Source organism: Silene latifolia, chromosome X (genome assembly GCF_048544455.1).
Source record: "Silene latifolia isolate original U9 population chromosome X, ASM4854445v1, whole genome shotgun sequence".
Lineage (NCBI taxonomy): Eukaryota > Viridiplantae > Streptophyta > Magnoliopsida > Caryophyllales > Caryophyllaceae > Silene > Silene latifolia.
The window spans coordinates 300,003,148-300,018,866 of NC_133537.1; the positions used below are offsets into that span (position 1 = coordinate 300,003,148).

At 38.7% G+C, this 15,719-nt stretch overlaps 2 long non-coding RNA genes across 2 annotated transcripts; both read right to left on the reverse strand.

Annotated features, from left to right (window-relative positions):
• Nucleotides 1-6,491: 6,491 nt before the first annotated feature.
• LOC141621893 (uncharacterized) lies at nt 6,492-8,804 on the reverse strand. The gene is made up of 3 exons (XR_012532764.1): nt 8,664-8,804; nt 8,458-8,565; nt 6,492-6,687 (listed from the first exon to the last, which is right to left on the reverse strand). It is a non-coding gene; the product is annotated as an uncharacterized LOC141621893 (long non-coding RNA).
• A 3,939-nt stretch (nt 8,805-12,743) lies between these two features.
• On the reverse strand, nt 12,744-15,070 carry LOC141621894 (uncharacterized). Its single transcript, XR_012532765.1, has 3 exons — nt 14,884-15,070; nt 14,678-14,785; nt 12,744-12,914 (listed from the first exon to the last, which is right to left on the reverse strand). It is a non-coding gene; the product is annotated as an uncharacterized LOC141621894 (long non-coding RNA).
• Nucleotides 15,071-15,719: the final 649 nt, after the last annotated feature.

Genomic DNA, 15,719 nt, shown 5'->3' on the forward strand with positions numbered 1-15,719 from the left:
TCCGAGCGTCCCGAGTAGGCGACGCTCGTCTTCCCATCTCTTCATCCGAGCGTCCCGACCATCAACCGCTCGTCTCCGCAACCCACAATCCGAGCGTCTCCCTCCTTGGTCCGAGCAGATAATGATGACTCTAGCACGATATGCTCATCTCCTTGAAGAGACTTGCATTTCCCTAATTTAGAACTTGGCATTGTTAATTACTAATTTATCCTTACTTAACCTAGTAATGCACTACTATAAATACCCCATTTTGTAATAATGAAAGGGGATTATGAAAGAGGTTCCCATAGTATGAAATTCTATTAGATTAGATTAGGAGTAGATTAGAATAAACCAATCTTAATCATTCCACAAAAATTACACATTAATCTTTCCTTAATTATTGTTCAAGTTTATTAATATTGGGTAATTGAAGATTATTGGGTTATTATTGGAGAATTGACAACTCTTCATCAATCAATCAAGTTTTCTTCTTTTATTCTTTGCTTTATTATTTGGAATCATCTTCATAGGTATAATCTCTTTTGCTCTTATTTTAATTATTGTTAATCTTTCTTACTTGTTCATCATGTTTGGCTTTATTAATATGATTGACAACCTTATTAACATGTTAAACTTGATCATGAGTGAGTAGTTTCTTTAGCTAGGATTAATGGTTAATTAAGGGAAATCAACATGGGGAATGATTCATGCTTAATCTAATATATTTTTTTCATAATTAATTTGCTTGCTTGGCGTGATTTCAACTTGTGCACATGTTATTTTGATGAAATGCTAAGCCTATGAATCCTTGCATTTTTACCCATCACTTATCTTTTCAATGAGACTTGTAAGACATAAACCAACTCGAGTCTCATTAGACCATGCATATAGTTGAATTGGAAGGACTAAGTCGACTTGTAGGTGTTGTACAATCTAATCGATTCGGCTCCGGGACCCAAACCTTCTTAGGGATTGTAAGATATACACCAACTCGATCCCATCACAACAATAAATGGTTGCTATATAATTGAGAACATGTTTGTATGATCAACTCCCATGAATCCCCTATGATCCCATGACATCCTAGTATCCTTTATTATTTGTCTATACCTTTATTGCTTGTTTTACTTTATTGCTTACATTAGTCTAGACTCACCAACTACAAACCCAAATCAATTGTGACACTAGCATAAATTGAGACAGATAGACTTAGAACCCAAAACACACCGTCCCATGGATCGACCTCGACTTAACCACTAACTAGTTGTTTGTTGAGAATATAAATGTGTTTGATTGGGAGACACGACGACACCTTCCATCACCACCACATTATAGTCTGTCGGCACTAACTCCATACACTTCCAAATACCATCCACCAACGCCACTAGCTTCGTCTCACTAACATATTATCCACTAGAAAAATCCAATATCAAGACACTCATAAACATCAAACGGAATGTTACACTACAGGAATGAGGGGCTCGGTGTTATACCGTGGGCAGGTCTGAAGAGCGCTATGAGGGAGCAATTCGTGCCGGAGCACATCCGTCACAAGTTGAGATTCGAGTTTGATTCTTTCACCATGTCTGATGACATGACTGTTACAGAGTACTATCACCAGTTCCTTGAATTGTCACGCTACGCAGAAGACATGCAGCTGGGGCAGCAGGGTTTGGCTCTTCATTTTGAGAAGGGGTTGGCACCCAAGATCATGAATAGGTTACCAGCTGGAGTTATTATCGATATGAAAGAGGTATACTCGCGGGCTGGGCAAGCTAAGAGATTGGTGGACTTGGCCAAGGAGGCTAAGGAGAGAACCACCACTGAGAAGAGGAAAGCAGAGAGTAAAAGTGGCAATCAGTCATGCCACAAGAAGAACAACTATGGGCAGTCTAGGGCTTTTTCTGGAGGATCTGGGTTTTCAGGGGGATCTTGAGTATGGGGGAGAGGTGGTGGTCGGAGTGTTAGTGACAACTCCAACCTTACTTGCTTTAACTATGGTGGAGTGGGTCACAAGAGGTAGGACTGTACCAGTGCCAGAGTTGGAGGGGTTTCAGAAGCTTATCAGGGGAGTTTCTCTCAGGCTCTGAGCCAGAATTTTGCTAGCAATATGACATCTGGGTCTTGGGGTAACCGTGGAGGGCAGAACAACAACAATGGCGGCTTCAACCGCAACAGTGGAGGATCCTATCAGCACCTGAACAACAATTTGACTCAGAACTCGGCAGCTAACCCGACTACTTCAAACACCTCTATCCAGGGTGGAGGTTAGAAAAGCAGCGGGAAGCTCTTTATGATGGGCAAGCAAGAAGCTAAGAACGATGCTCATGTAGTTACCGGTACCTTTCTTGTTCATAATACGCCGTCTTTTGTTTTGTTTGACTCAGGGGCAACCCACTCTTTTGTGTCTAGAGGTCATGCTTTGTCTATTGGTCTGTGGGAGTATGAACTTGTAAAAGATGATGTGTTTATACCTTCTAAGGAGTCGGTGTCTTGTGTTAAGCTGTATAGAGATGTATCCATGTTGGTAGGGGAGGTAGACTTGCCGGTCAACTTGTTAGAGTTTCCTATGGATGGGTTTGAGGTCATCGTCGGGATGGATTGGTTGGGTAAGTATGATGCTAAGCTAGATTGCCGACAAAAGAAAGTGTCTTTGAAGGGTCCCAAGGGTGTCAGAGTGTCTTATAAGGGGTTTGTTGTGAGGCCAAAGTGTATGTTCATCGCTGTAATTACCTTAAAGTCATGTTTGAGAAAGAAGTGTCCCTTGATTCTTTGCCAAGTGAGAGATCGGCGCGCAGAGCAGCTGATAACATCTGACATATATGTGGTTGGAGAGTTTAGTGATGTCTTTCCAGGTGAGATACCGGGGTTACCACCTAAGAGAGCTATCGACTTCAACGTGGAGCTTAAACCGGGGACATGTCCTATATCTAAAGCACTGTACCGTATGGCACCTAAAGAACTGGAAGATTTGAAGAAACAGCTACATGATCTGTTAGACAAGGGGTATATCCGGCCTAGTGTGTCACTGTGGGGAGCACCAGTGTTGTTTGTGAAAAAGAAGGATGGGAGCATGAGGCTATACATCGACTACAGAGAGCTGATTCATGTCACGGTGAAGAACAGGTATCCTTTGCGAAGTATTGATGATCTTTTTGACTAGCTGAGTGGCGCAGGGGTGTTCTCTAAGATCGATTTGAGGTCAGGTTATCACCAGTTGAGGATAGCAGATGAGGATATTCCTAACATAGCCTTACGGTCTCGTTATGATCACTATGAGTATGTAGTACGTGATGCTTTTTGGTTGACGAATGCACCAGCAGCTTTCATGGATCTTATGAACCGGGTTTTTAGTCCGTTCTTGGACAAGTTTATGGTCATCTTCATTGATGAAATCTTAGTCTACTCTAAGACTAAGAAGGAGCATGAGGAGCATCTGAGGTTAGTTTTGCAGACTTTGCGAGATAATCAGCTATATGCCAAGCTATCCAAGTGCGAGTTTTGGTTAGAGGAAGTTGCTTTTCTGGGTCATGTGATATCTAAAGAGGGTGTGTCGGTGGATCCTAGCAAGATTGAGGCAGTGAACAAGTGGGAATCACCGAAGAATGTTGCTGAGATTCAGAGTTTCTTGGGTCTAGCTGGTTACTTTAGGAGGTTCGTGAAAGACTTTTCTATGATCGTGAGGCCTATGACAGCTTTGATGAGGAAAGAGACCAGATTTCGGTGGGATGAGAGTTGTGAGACGGCGTTCCAGACCTTAAAAGAGTGTTTGACCACAGCTCCTATCCTAGCCTTACCTGAGGGAAGTGAGAACTTTGAAGTATACATCGATGCTTCAAAGAATGGGTTGGGATGTGTTTTGATGCAGAATGGGAAGGTTATAGCTTATGCATCAAGGCAGCTGAAGCCGTATGAGGAGAACTATCCTACTCATGATTTGGAACTGGGTGCAGTTGTTTTTGCTCTTAAGATTTGGAGGCACTATCTTTATGGGGTAACCTTTAAGGTGTTTTTAGATCATAAGAGTCTGAAATATATCTACACTCAGAAAGAGCTTAACATGCGACAGAGGCGATGGATGGAGTTGATTAGGGACTACGACATGGAGATCATCTATCATGAGGGTAAGGCTAATGTTGTTGCAGATGCTTTGAGTAGGAAGAGTGTTCATGCGTTATGTACAGCTATGTCTTTGCTGAAGCTGAGGGATGAGATGACCAAGATGGGGATTCATATGATTCGGAAAGGGGATACCGTCGGGGATTTGAAGATCGAGCCAGATTTTTATGAGGATATCAAGATAAAACAAGAGCTTGATTCAAAGATTCAAGAATGGAAGTCAAGAGTGGAGAGTGGCACGGTTTCCAGGTTTTCTATCCACACATATGGGAGTGTTCACTTTGATGGGAGATGGTGTGTTCCTGATGATGCAGATTTGAGGAGAGTAATCATGACAGAGGCTCATTGCACTCCTTATTCAGTTCACCCAGGAGGTGACAAGCTTTATAACGACCTCAAGGAAACTTTTGGTGGCCTAACATGATGAGGGATGTGGCCGAGTTCGTGGCTAAGTGTCTGACATGCTAGAGGGTAAAGGGTGAGCAGCGAAGACCATAAGGTAAGATTCAGTCACTTGAGGTACCTGAGTGGAAGTGGGAGTCGATCTCTAAGGACTTTATCATGGGGTTACCAAGGACACATCAAGGTAACAATATGATTTGGTGATCGTTGATCAGTTAACAAAGTCAACTCACTTCATTCCGATGAAGGATACTTGGACTAAGATACAGCTAGCTTTGGGTTACAGAAAGCATGTGGTTCGGTTACATGGTGTGCCTAAGGATATAGTGTCGGATCGAGATGCGAGGTTTATATCACGGTTTTGGCAGGACTTGCAGGATTTGATAGCTACGACCTTAAAGATGAGTACAACTTTTCATCCTGCCACAGATGGTCAGACTGAGAGGACTATCAAGACTTTGGAGGACATGTTGAGGGCTTATGCCATGGAGTTCGGTGGAAGTTGGGAAGATCTGCTGGATTTGATTGAGTTCTCTTATAACAACAGCTATCACACCAGTATAGGAATGGCACCGTTCGACGCTTTATATGGCAGAAAATGCCGAAGTCCAGTATGTTGGGATAACAGCGCAGAGGCAGTGGTTTTAGGACCACCGATGGTGCAAGATATGATTGAGCAAGTTCGACTGATTCGTCAAAAGATGAAAGTAGCTCAGGATCGCCAAAAGAGTTATGCAGATTTGCACTGCAGGGACATCGAGTTCGCAGTGGGTGACAAAGTCCTTTTGAAAGTATCACCGATGCGAGGGGTGATGAGGTTTGGAAAGAAAGGTAAGTTAAGCTAGAAGTTTGTCGGTCCGTATGAGATCTTGGATGGTGTAGGTGAGGTGGCCTACAGGTTAGCTTTACCACCAGCTTTGGACCGAGTCCACAACGTGTTTCATGTTTCACATCTCCGGAAGTATGTGAGTGATCCATCACATGTGCTTGAGGTTGAGAACATAGAGCTTGATGAGTCTTTATCTTATTCGGAGGTTCCTAAAGAGATCTTAGGCCGTAAAGTACGCAAGACAAGGAATGCTGTGACTGTCTTACTTAAGGTGCTTTGGTCTAATCATAATGTGGAAGAGGCCACATGGAAACCCGAGGAGGCTATGAGAGTACGCTTTCCCAACCTTTTTGATCAGGTATATTTGGTTACGGGGACGTAACCGTTGTCTTTTGAGGGGGGTAGGAGATGGTCGGATGCTTGTTTTAAGTTAGTTTAAATTGGTTTAGTTATGTTTTGAGTTGGTTTACATCTGGTCAGTTGTGTTGTGTGTTTTGTTTTATGTAGTGGGAGTTGTTTGGCTCTTGTTGATATTGTTTTGTGTGTATAGTGTGAACTTCGGGGACGAAGTTCTTTTTAAGGAGAGAAGACTGTAATACCTCGGTTTTCTAATTCTGTTACTCGGCCGAGTAAGTGTGTCGTGTGTTTCTGGACAGTTTACTGCCCAGGATTACTCGGCCGAGTATGGGAATACTCGACCGAGTAGAGGATACTCGGCCGAGTATACTCTATACTCGACCGAGTATCCGGTCTAACAGGTAATAATTCCGCGGTTTGATTTAGAAAGGATTAGAGTTATTTAAGACGTGTTTTACAGTTTCTAATCACTTTTACAAAACCTAAGCAATACAACGTAACTCTAATCCTCTCCAAATCTCTCTCTCAAGTACGCGTATCATTCGTGAGTCTAGTTCATCTCTCGTTGCATCGATTGTGTCGGTAAGCTTTTGATTTCATAAGTTCTATTGATTTATGTTGTGACACCCTTGATATTTAGCGTTATCTAATTACTTAAATGCGTAATTTCTACAGAAAAACTGGTAGGATATGTTTGTAAATGGTTCAACTAATCCAAAAACCTGCAATTTCAAAAATTTTCTAACTAAACCATTCACAACCAATTCCAACTCAAGAAGAGTGTCAGAAACCCTGCAACAACTGATAAACTAATTTACATACATAGCTTAAGACGCGGAAATATAAAGATACAACCCAAAAATAGAAAGGGAGACATATGTCCCTTCAAATTATATACAAACCAAAAGTGTAAAAGGTTTACTAATAAAATAGCCAAAACTAGGTCCAAGGTTCCTTGCTCACTAGCCGTCTGTGACCCCAAACAAAGCATCAACAACCTGTCAATCGCATTTTATACAAACACGAAAGCCACAATTCAGTGGGGAGTAACTTCGAGTCCTCCCAGCCACGAATCGTCAAAATTAATGTAACATGTAGTGTAACATGTAAACAATTTGATAAACCATTTACTTATCATGTATTCTAACAAATGACCCCTAAACTGACCCAACTAACTATCATGTGAATCATATAACAAATTGTAATCCAAACTCTATCAACCATAGCCGGCTTGCATCTCACCTTCTATGATTCATAGAATCATCAAACAAGAAAGGGCAATATATCAAAGACAGCATAAGTTCTTAGTACGGTCAATAGTCACTTTGTAACTCAAGTCTATACCACGAGGTAGGGAAGGTAATCGAACCGGTATCTTGGCTCAGCGGTTACTATTAAGAAAACATGGCCAAGAGACAACACAACCCTAGCCTAAAATCTGCGCAGACCTAGACATGCGGATACACACCACCGCACCCAAGACTCACAACGTTTTTTAAAACAAAGTGAAGTGAGTACCCTAAGGACACCACCGAAGGGTCGGCTAGTACTTAAGCTGACCCCATACTATCAAAATCGCACCGAGGTCATGCCCCAACTTGGATAAACATCCACTAGTCAGAACACAAAGGCTATCAAGCGGTGAACATATACTCGTCGAGACTATAAAGACCTATCTATGATGAAGGCCGAAATACTCACCTAGGACCTAGTCACGCCTAGTCCCAGCCTTGAATATTTTAGCCCACACCACCCAAAACTCACCACATAAGTCAAGTAAGACACCCACTTAACCTTAAGAGGGCAAAAAGTCCTACTTACCAACATAAATTCTAATATTCTATCATGTGAAAGCTATATAAATGTCTATTTAAAGATACAATCCCAACAGTTCCTCAATAAGAATTCAATACCAATTTCCAATCCTAGCAATTATAACAATATAAAAGGCTTTAGGGGAAACTAGGGTCATTACTACAAAATAAGAAGCTATTTAAACTCAACTAACTAAATAAGAAACTATTTAAATTCAACTAATTACACATGTGAAATAGAGATATAATAAATGGCCTAAAACAAGAAAAAGGCCGATTATCTAATTCATTCAACCGAATTTTTACCCGCAACCCCAAACCTGCGGCAGTGCGGGTCAAATTGCGGCCGACCAATCACTCAATTAATCGACATCGCATCGATCAAAGGGACTAAGGCTCGGTTTTTGGCACACTCAACAAAACATTTCAATTATAGCTATAAAATTCATTTTGAGCCTATTAATTACCATTTCATTTTGTAAATTATCCTAACATGTGATAATTGTCAATATAACATAATTTTTCTACCATTAGCATAACTTTTATGATTCTCTTAACAAATTTAACCATGTATACTCATTCTAACTATATCCATGATGAACTTAAAATGACGGACAAAGCATGGAAAACCGCAAAACAAGCAACGGACCGACCCGGGCCAACCCCAAGACCGGCCGGGCTGCCGTGAACTGCCGGCTGCTGCCACGAGCCCATTGCCGCCGCACCATTTCATTTCTTCTTTTTTTTTCATTTTTATACATTATAAGACCGTCGAAAATTAATTAATCGTCCCCAATTCAATTTTGATAATTTAAACTACCAAAAGGCACAAATTAAGCTTGCATGCAACTAAGTTTAACATGTGAAAAATTACTACCCAAACAAAAATTCACCAAACATACAAAAATCAAAAACATGTGACGATAATTCGTCGAGTAGCTCGAAATATGTTACCTTAAGCTAGAAAATGAGCAATTAGTCCTCAAAACCGAAACCCTAACCACAACTAACCGCTATCCTCTACAATATACGAGTCCCCGAACTCGTCTTCCAATCCTTCACCTAATTTAACAATAAAAAACACAAAAATTAAGCACAAAACCGAAATCACCGAAATTTGGTCTTAAAAGAACTTAATGAAAATTGAAATTAGAACATACTAAGTTGTAGATCGTGGCGAGGGGATTCCGGAAAGGTAAATTTCGCGAAAAACGGACAAGAAACGAAGATTTTATGGCGATTTTAGGCTTGATTTTATATAAATGGTGTTTTGGGTTGAATTTGTGAGATGTTGATGATGATGATGATGGAACAAAATCAGAAAAAAAGAAAGAAAAGAAAAGGGGTGTGCCGTGTAAGAGGAAAAGAAAGGAGAAAAAGTACGTGCGGGATTTTTAGTCGGGATTTTTAACGAGTCGGTTTTGACTCGTTTCAAAAATAATTAAATCCGTAAGTCAAATGCAAATTCCGTCAAGTCCAAAGTCTTTAAACACGAGATTACAATAAAATTGAGTATTCATTCGACCCATTTCCAAATTCGTTTACCCAACGTTCAAACGAATTGTCATTTCCCCCCGATACGCCCTTTTTTCGAAATAAAAGATTTTACACGGTTTAAACTATTTTTAAACATTTCCAAACTATCAAAATAAATACTTTTCTTCAAAATATAATAAAATTATATTTCTTTGAATTATTTTTACTTTAAATACATTATTGTCAAATTTTACTTGATTAATTAATTATTTTCAAACATATTAACGGTCCAAATTTACGGGGCGTTATAATCACCCCTCCTTTTCAAAAAGTTTAGCCCTCTAAAACTTAGAAGGAGAAGTTATAGTTATAAGAAAATATAGGTATCTTTTCAATGAAACGGTGATACTCTTGTTGATCAGACAAGAACATCCATATTCATATCAAGATATAAAAATATTTCTACACCAATAAATGAGAAAATCCATTATTGGGACGTCTCCAACAACGAGATTTAACATTCACTAATGTTAAAACCATTGAAAATCATAAAAGCCTTTTCAACCTTTTAGTTTAAAATTCTATAGTAAGAATACTATCTTTACTAAATATGATTATACAAGGCTTAGAAACTCGGAACAAAAGTAAGAAAAAGGAATACCTTACGGAAATAAATCAAAATTTCATTTTCAAATCCTTAAAAATAGGTTAGGCTTGCAGAAGTGACATAAACTTTCAAGAATGAATCGAAACTGGTAGCTTGAAATATTTAGAAATTCCCCGAAGTGAAAAGTAACTTAGACCTCATAGGAGCAGGTATGCTAAAAGGATTCAAGCTTAACTAATCAAAAAAACTATGATGAATTTTATGGGGTAAGAATTGAAGTCATAATTACAAGGATGTCAAAGATAGAGTTTCATAGGTTACCAACATCAAACTTACGAGAGGAGTATGATGATGTAAGGAAGAGAGATATGAGTGGTAACGCTCATGATCAAGGAAGAAGGGAGATTAGACACCAAGGAAACGCCAGACACTCATATCTCCAATAACAACATCACTCCCAAGAGTCTCCTCAATCGCTTATGTTACTTCTTCCTAACATATTCCCTGGAACAAGATATTTCACTATAAGTGTGATCTCAACGCTCCGAATTCTCAAACATCCCGAAACAACTTTCACAAGCCTAAGGTCAAGACTTCCAACAAAGCTGTATTTGTATCCCACTAGTGTCAACTATGGGTTCCTCAAAAAGTAAACCTTCAATCAAGAGTCCCAATACCATGCTCTAAACTCCAAGAGAAGGTTCCTCAAAAATTCCACAAGGTTCTCATTTCAAAACAAGGTAGTAACATACCAACCTCAAATTATGAAAAATCAATAGGATCTCAAGTTTCTCTATCCTTTTACTTATTAAGGATTCTCAAAAGCAGAACTACACCCAGCTCCAACATTGTCTCATCATGTCAAGCACTCAATGCGACCTCAAGGTCTATAAAACTATAGGATTAACAAATTCTTCTCAACACTAAGTCTCTCTAAACTCAAGAACTCTCAAGAGTCAACTACAATGCCAAATCACATCACCAAACCATTCTGGTCATCAACATCCCCAAGGAGTATTCTTTCAAATTTGATATCCTAAACTTACTTACCATTAAATTCTCAAGGTACAAGGTCATAATTGTAACAACACTTTATCACCTCAGAGTTTCTAAACCATAAATTGAAATTAGGTTCCTTAGCCTAACAATTGGTGTCATCCATACCATTACCCTTTCTAGTTACCAAAACAAGTGCTAAGACTTCCCAACAATGTAGCTTACTCTCTCTCTCATAACATACTTCAAGTAGTAATCAATATCACCCTCTAAAACCAACAAATAATCCCACATTTAACATTTCCCACATGATAACGTATACACTATCAAACCCTGATATCCAAAATGATTATGGAAGCCCAACCCAAACTCGGCTACTTAGTCAAACCTATATCCTCAAATCACATCTTACAAACTCTATAAACATGGTCAACAGGGTACCAACTATACTAAGGAGGTAAGGAGTGATAACGGAATAGAGTAATGTGATAGAAACATTTCGAAGGGTACATGCATCGACAAGTTAGGAAACTAAGGAGTCGACCGTAAAGACAACGGTTGACAAAAATAAGAGGTATTCGAGTTAAGAAGATATCTCGGAAAAGAAGAAGATACGTAAAATTTAGCATAAAGACAAGGTTCAACGATCGTTAAAGAGAAGGAAAGGAGAATAGAAGCGGCACAATGAAAGGGTTACCGCTTACTAAACACTCATCAAAGCTTATGATCGATATGATAAGGTTACTTCACTAAGGTGCTCAACAAAGCCCTAAATGTCTACTACATCGTAGGACTAACAAGGATTCCACAATGGTAAGTATTCCTCAACTCAATTGATTCTAAGAGCCAAAATCAATTCACCACACAAATTCATTTGTTACCATCCATGTCCCAATGTATCTCCTTTACAATTCTCGTCATTGAACTTCACTTACTATGTCATCTCCAAGTACCCTGGCTTGTTTACTCCATCATCACACCACTTAATGCTTCTAGTTTCCGATACCATAAATTGGAATCACATCCTTGAACTCACGAACTATATCGAACAACATTCCACCAAAATTCCCAAATTCAGATATGTTTTATAAGGTCAACAAGGGCTACTCTATACTAGATTTGATCAACTTAAAAGGTTTAACAAACTAACTAATTCCGAAGTACAATACCAATCCATTAATCAACATCAATGTCCTATTGTATTCCTTTCAAGGCCCACAAGGATTAGGGCTAACTATCATATCTTTAATTCTCCACAAGAAATATCGAGACTCTCAAATGGAGTAGCTTAGGTTCATTCCATCCTATGTTCTAAGTTAGTACCCATACTGAATCATCTATAACAAACAAGCTCTCTATAGACATAAATCCCAAGGTATTTTCTCAACTCACTAAACTCTCACATTAAGCACAACTAACAAGATTAACCAAAGGATCCCAAGTTATATTCTCCTATACCACTCAAACCTTAACCAATCAATTTCTCAACTCGTTCACGCCCTCCAAAGTTACATTCTCTCAAAACTGGGTTCTCTTGGACAAGGGAACTATCCTGCGGTATAAAAGGAAAGTGTCCACATGGACTTTATTATAAGAAGAAGACGAACCTAAGATGAAACGGAAGAAAGAATTGAAAGGTAGTTACCTAGGCAAGATAAGAGGAATTTGAAAGACGAATGACCAACGAAAATGGAAGATTAAGGTAAGATACACTGAATACGAAAAGAAATATCAAGAAAGTGGAAGCATTCTACATTTGGCATAACCAACCTTTAGTGGCACCAAAACTAATAACTAACAATCAACAAACCTAACAATTAGCAATCACAAACAGACTACCACATAAAATCCTAATTCTACCCATCCTACCCTTCTCTCAAGTTTATTATTTTAAGGTCAAGTGATTTCTAAGTGGGGTGCACAAACGTGCATCGGGAGCAATAGGCTCGATACCAACGTGACACCCTTGATATTTAGCGTTATCTAATTACTTAAATGCGTAATTTCTACGAGAAAAACGGTAGGATATGTTTGTAAATGGTTCAACTAATCCAAAACCGCAATTTCAAAAATTTTCTAACTAAACCATTCACAACCAATTCCAACTCAAGAAGAGTGTCGAAACCCCGCAACAATCGATAAACTAATTTACATTCATAGCTTAAGACGCGGAAATATAAAGATACAACCCAAAAATAGAAAGGGAGACATATGTCCCTTCAAATTATATACAAACCAAAAGTGTAAAAGGTTTACTAATAAAATAGCCAAAACTAGGTCCAAGGTTCCTTGCTCACTAGCCGTCTGTGACCCCAAACAAAGCATCAACAACCTGTCAATCGCATTTTATACAAACACGAAAGCCACAATTCAGTGGGGAGTAACTTCGAGTCCTCCCAGCCACGAATCGTCAAAATTAATGTAACATGTAGTGTAACATGTAAACAATTTGATAAACCATTTACTTATCATGTATTCTAACAAATGACCCCTAAACTGACCCAACTAACTATCATGTGAATCATATAACAAATTGTAATCCAAACTCTATCAACCATAGCCGGCTTGCATCTCACCTTCTATGATTCATAGAATCATCAAACAAGAAAGGGCAATATATCAAAGACAGGCATAAGTTCTTAGCACCGTCAATAGTCACTTTGTAACTCAAGTCTATACCACGAGGTAGGGAAGGTAATCGAACCGGTATCTTGGCTCAGCGGTTACTATTAAGAAAACATGGCCAAGAGACAACACAACCCTAGCCTAAAATCTGCACAGACCTAGATATGCGGATACACACCACCGCACCCAAGACTCACAACTTTTTTTAAAACAAAGTGAAGTGAGTACCCTAAGGACACCACCGAAGGGTCGGCTAGTACTTAAGTCGACCCCATACTATCAAAATCGACCGAGGTCATGCCCCAACTTGGATAAACATCCACTAGTCAGAACACAAAGGCTATCAAGCAAAGTGAACATATACTCGTCGGAGACTATAAAGACCTATCTATGACGAAGGCCGAAATACTCACCTAGGACCTAGTCACGCCTAGTCCCAGCTTGAATATTTTAGCCCACACCACCCAAAACTCACCACATAAGTCAAGTAAGACACCCACTTAACCTTAAGAGGGCAAAAAGTCCTACTTACCAACATAAATTCTAATATTCTATCATGTGAAAGCTATATAAATGTCTATTTACAGCATACAATCCCAACAGTTCCTCAATAAGAATTCAATACCAATTTCCAATCCTAGCAATTATAACAATATAAAAGGCTTTAGGGGAAACTAGGGTCATTACTACAAAATAAGAAGCTATTTAAACTCAACTAACTAAATAAGAAACTATTTAAATTCAACTAATTACACATGTGAAATAGAGATATAATAAATGGCCTAAAACAAGAAAAAGGCCGATTATCTAATTCATTCAACCGAATTTTTACCCGCAACCCCAGCCCTGCGACAGGTACGGGTCAAATTGCGGCTGACCAATCACTCAATTAACTGACATCGCATCAGTCAAAGGGACTAAGGCTCAGTTTTCGGCACACTCAACAAAACATTTCAATTATAGCTATAAAATTCATTTTGAGCCTATTAATTACCATTTCATTTTGTAAATTATCCTAACATGTGATAATTGTCAATATAACATAATTTTTCTACCATTAGCATAACTTTTATGATTCTCTTAACAAATTTAACCATGTATACTCATTCTAACTATATCCATGATGAACTTAAAATGACGGACAAAGCATGGAAAACCGCGAAACAAGCAACGGACCGACCGGGCCAACCCCAAGACGGCCGGGCTGCCGTGGACTGCCCGCGGCTTCTGCCGGCCCGCCGCACCATTTCTTCTCTTTTTTTCATTTTTATACATTATAAGACCGTCTCGAAAATTAATTAATCGTCCCCAATTCAATTTTGATAATTTAAACTACCAAAAGGCACAAATTAAGCTTGCATGCAACTAAGTTTAACATGTGAAAAATTACTACCCAAACAAAAATTCACCAAACATACAAAAATCAAAAACATGTGACGATAATTCGTCGAGTAGCTCGAAATATGTTACCTTAAGCTAGAAAATGAGCAATTAGTCCTCAAAACCGAAACCCTAACCACAACTAACCGCTATCCTCTACAATATACGAGTCCCCGAACTCGTCTTCCAATCCTTCACCTAATTTAACAATAAAAAACACAAAAATTAAGCACAAAACCGAAATCACCGAAATTTGGTCTTAAAATAACTTAATGAAAATTGAAATTAGAACATACTAAGTTGTAGATCGTGGCGAGGGGATTCCGGAAAGGTAAATTTCGCGAAAAACGGACAAGAAACGAAGATTTTATGGCGATTTTAGGCTTGATTTTATATAAATGGTGTTTTGGGTTGAATTTGTGAGATGTTGATGATGATGATGGAACAAAATCAGAAAAAAAGAAAGAAAAGAAAAGGGGTGTGCCGTGTAAGAGGAAAAGAAAGGAGAAAAAGTACGTGCGGGATTTTTAGTCGGGATTTTTAACGAGTCGGTTTTGACTCGTTTCAAAAATAATTAAATCCGTAAGTCAAATGCAAATTCCGTCAAGTCCAAAGTCTTTAAACACGAGATTACAATAAAATTGAGTATTCATTCGACCCATTTCCAAATTCGTTTACCCAACGTTCAAACGAATTGTCATTTCCCCCCGATACGCCCTTTTTTCGAAATAAAAGATTTTACACGGTTTAAACTATTTTTAAACATTTCCAAACTATCAAAATAAATACTTTTCTTCAAAATATAATAAAATTATATTTCTTTGAATTATTTTTACTTTAAATACATTATTGTCAAATTTTACTTGATTAATTAATTATTTTCGAAACATATTAACGGTCTGAAATTTACGGGGCGTTACATATGTTTTAGGGGTTTGCCCTAATTTGTGATTTGGGGGAAAGGGTTTTTGCATATGGTAATTGGAATTATGTGATTGTTGTTAGGTGAGGAATTCGTAGAGGAGCCATTATAGCTTGCTTGTGTATCTCATTGCAGTTTGTGCTAAGGTAGGGTTTCCCTACTCGGTTTACTGTTAATTGATTTAAGATTGTATTGCGATTGTTGTACGAT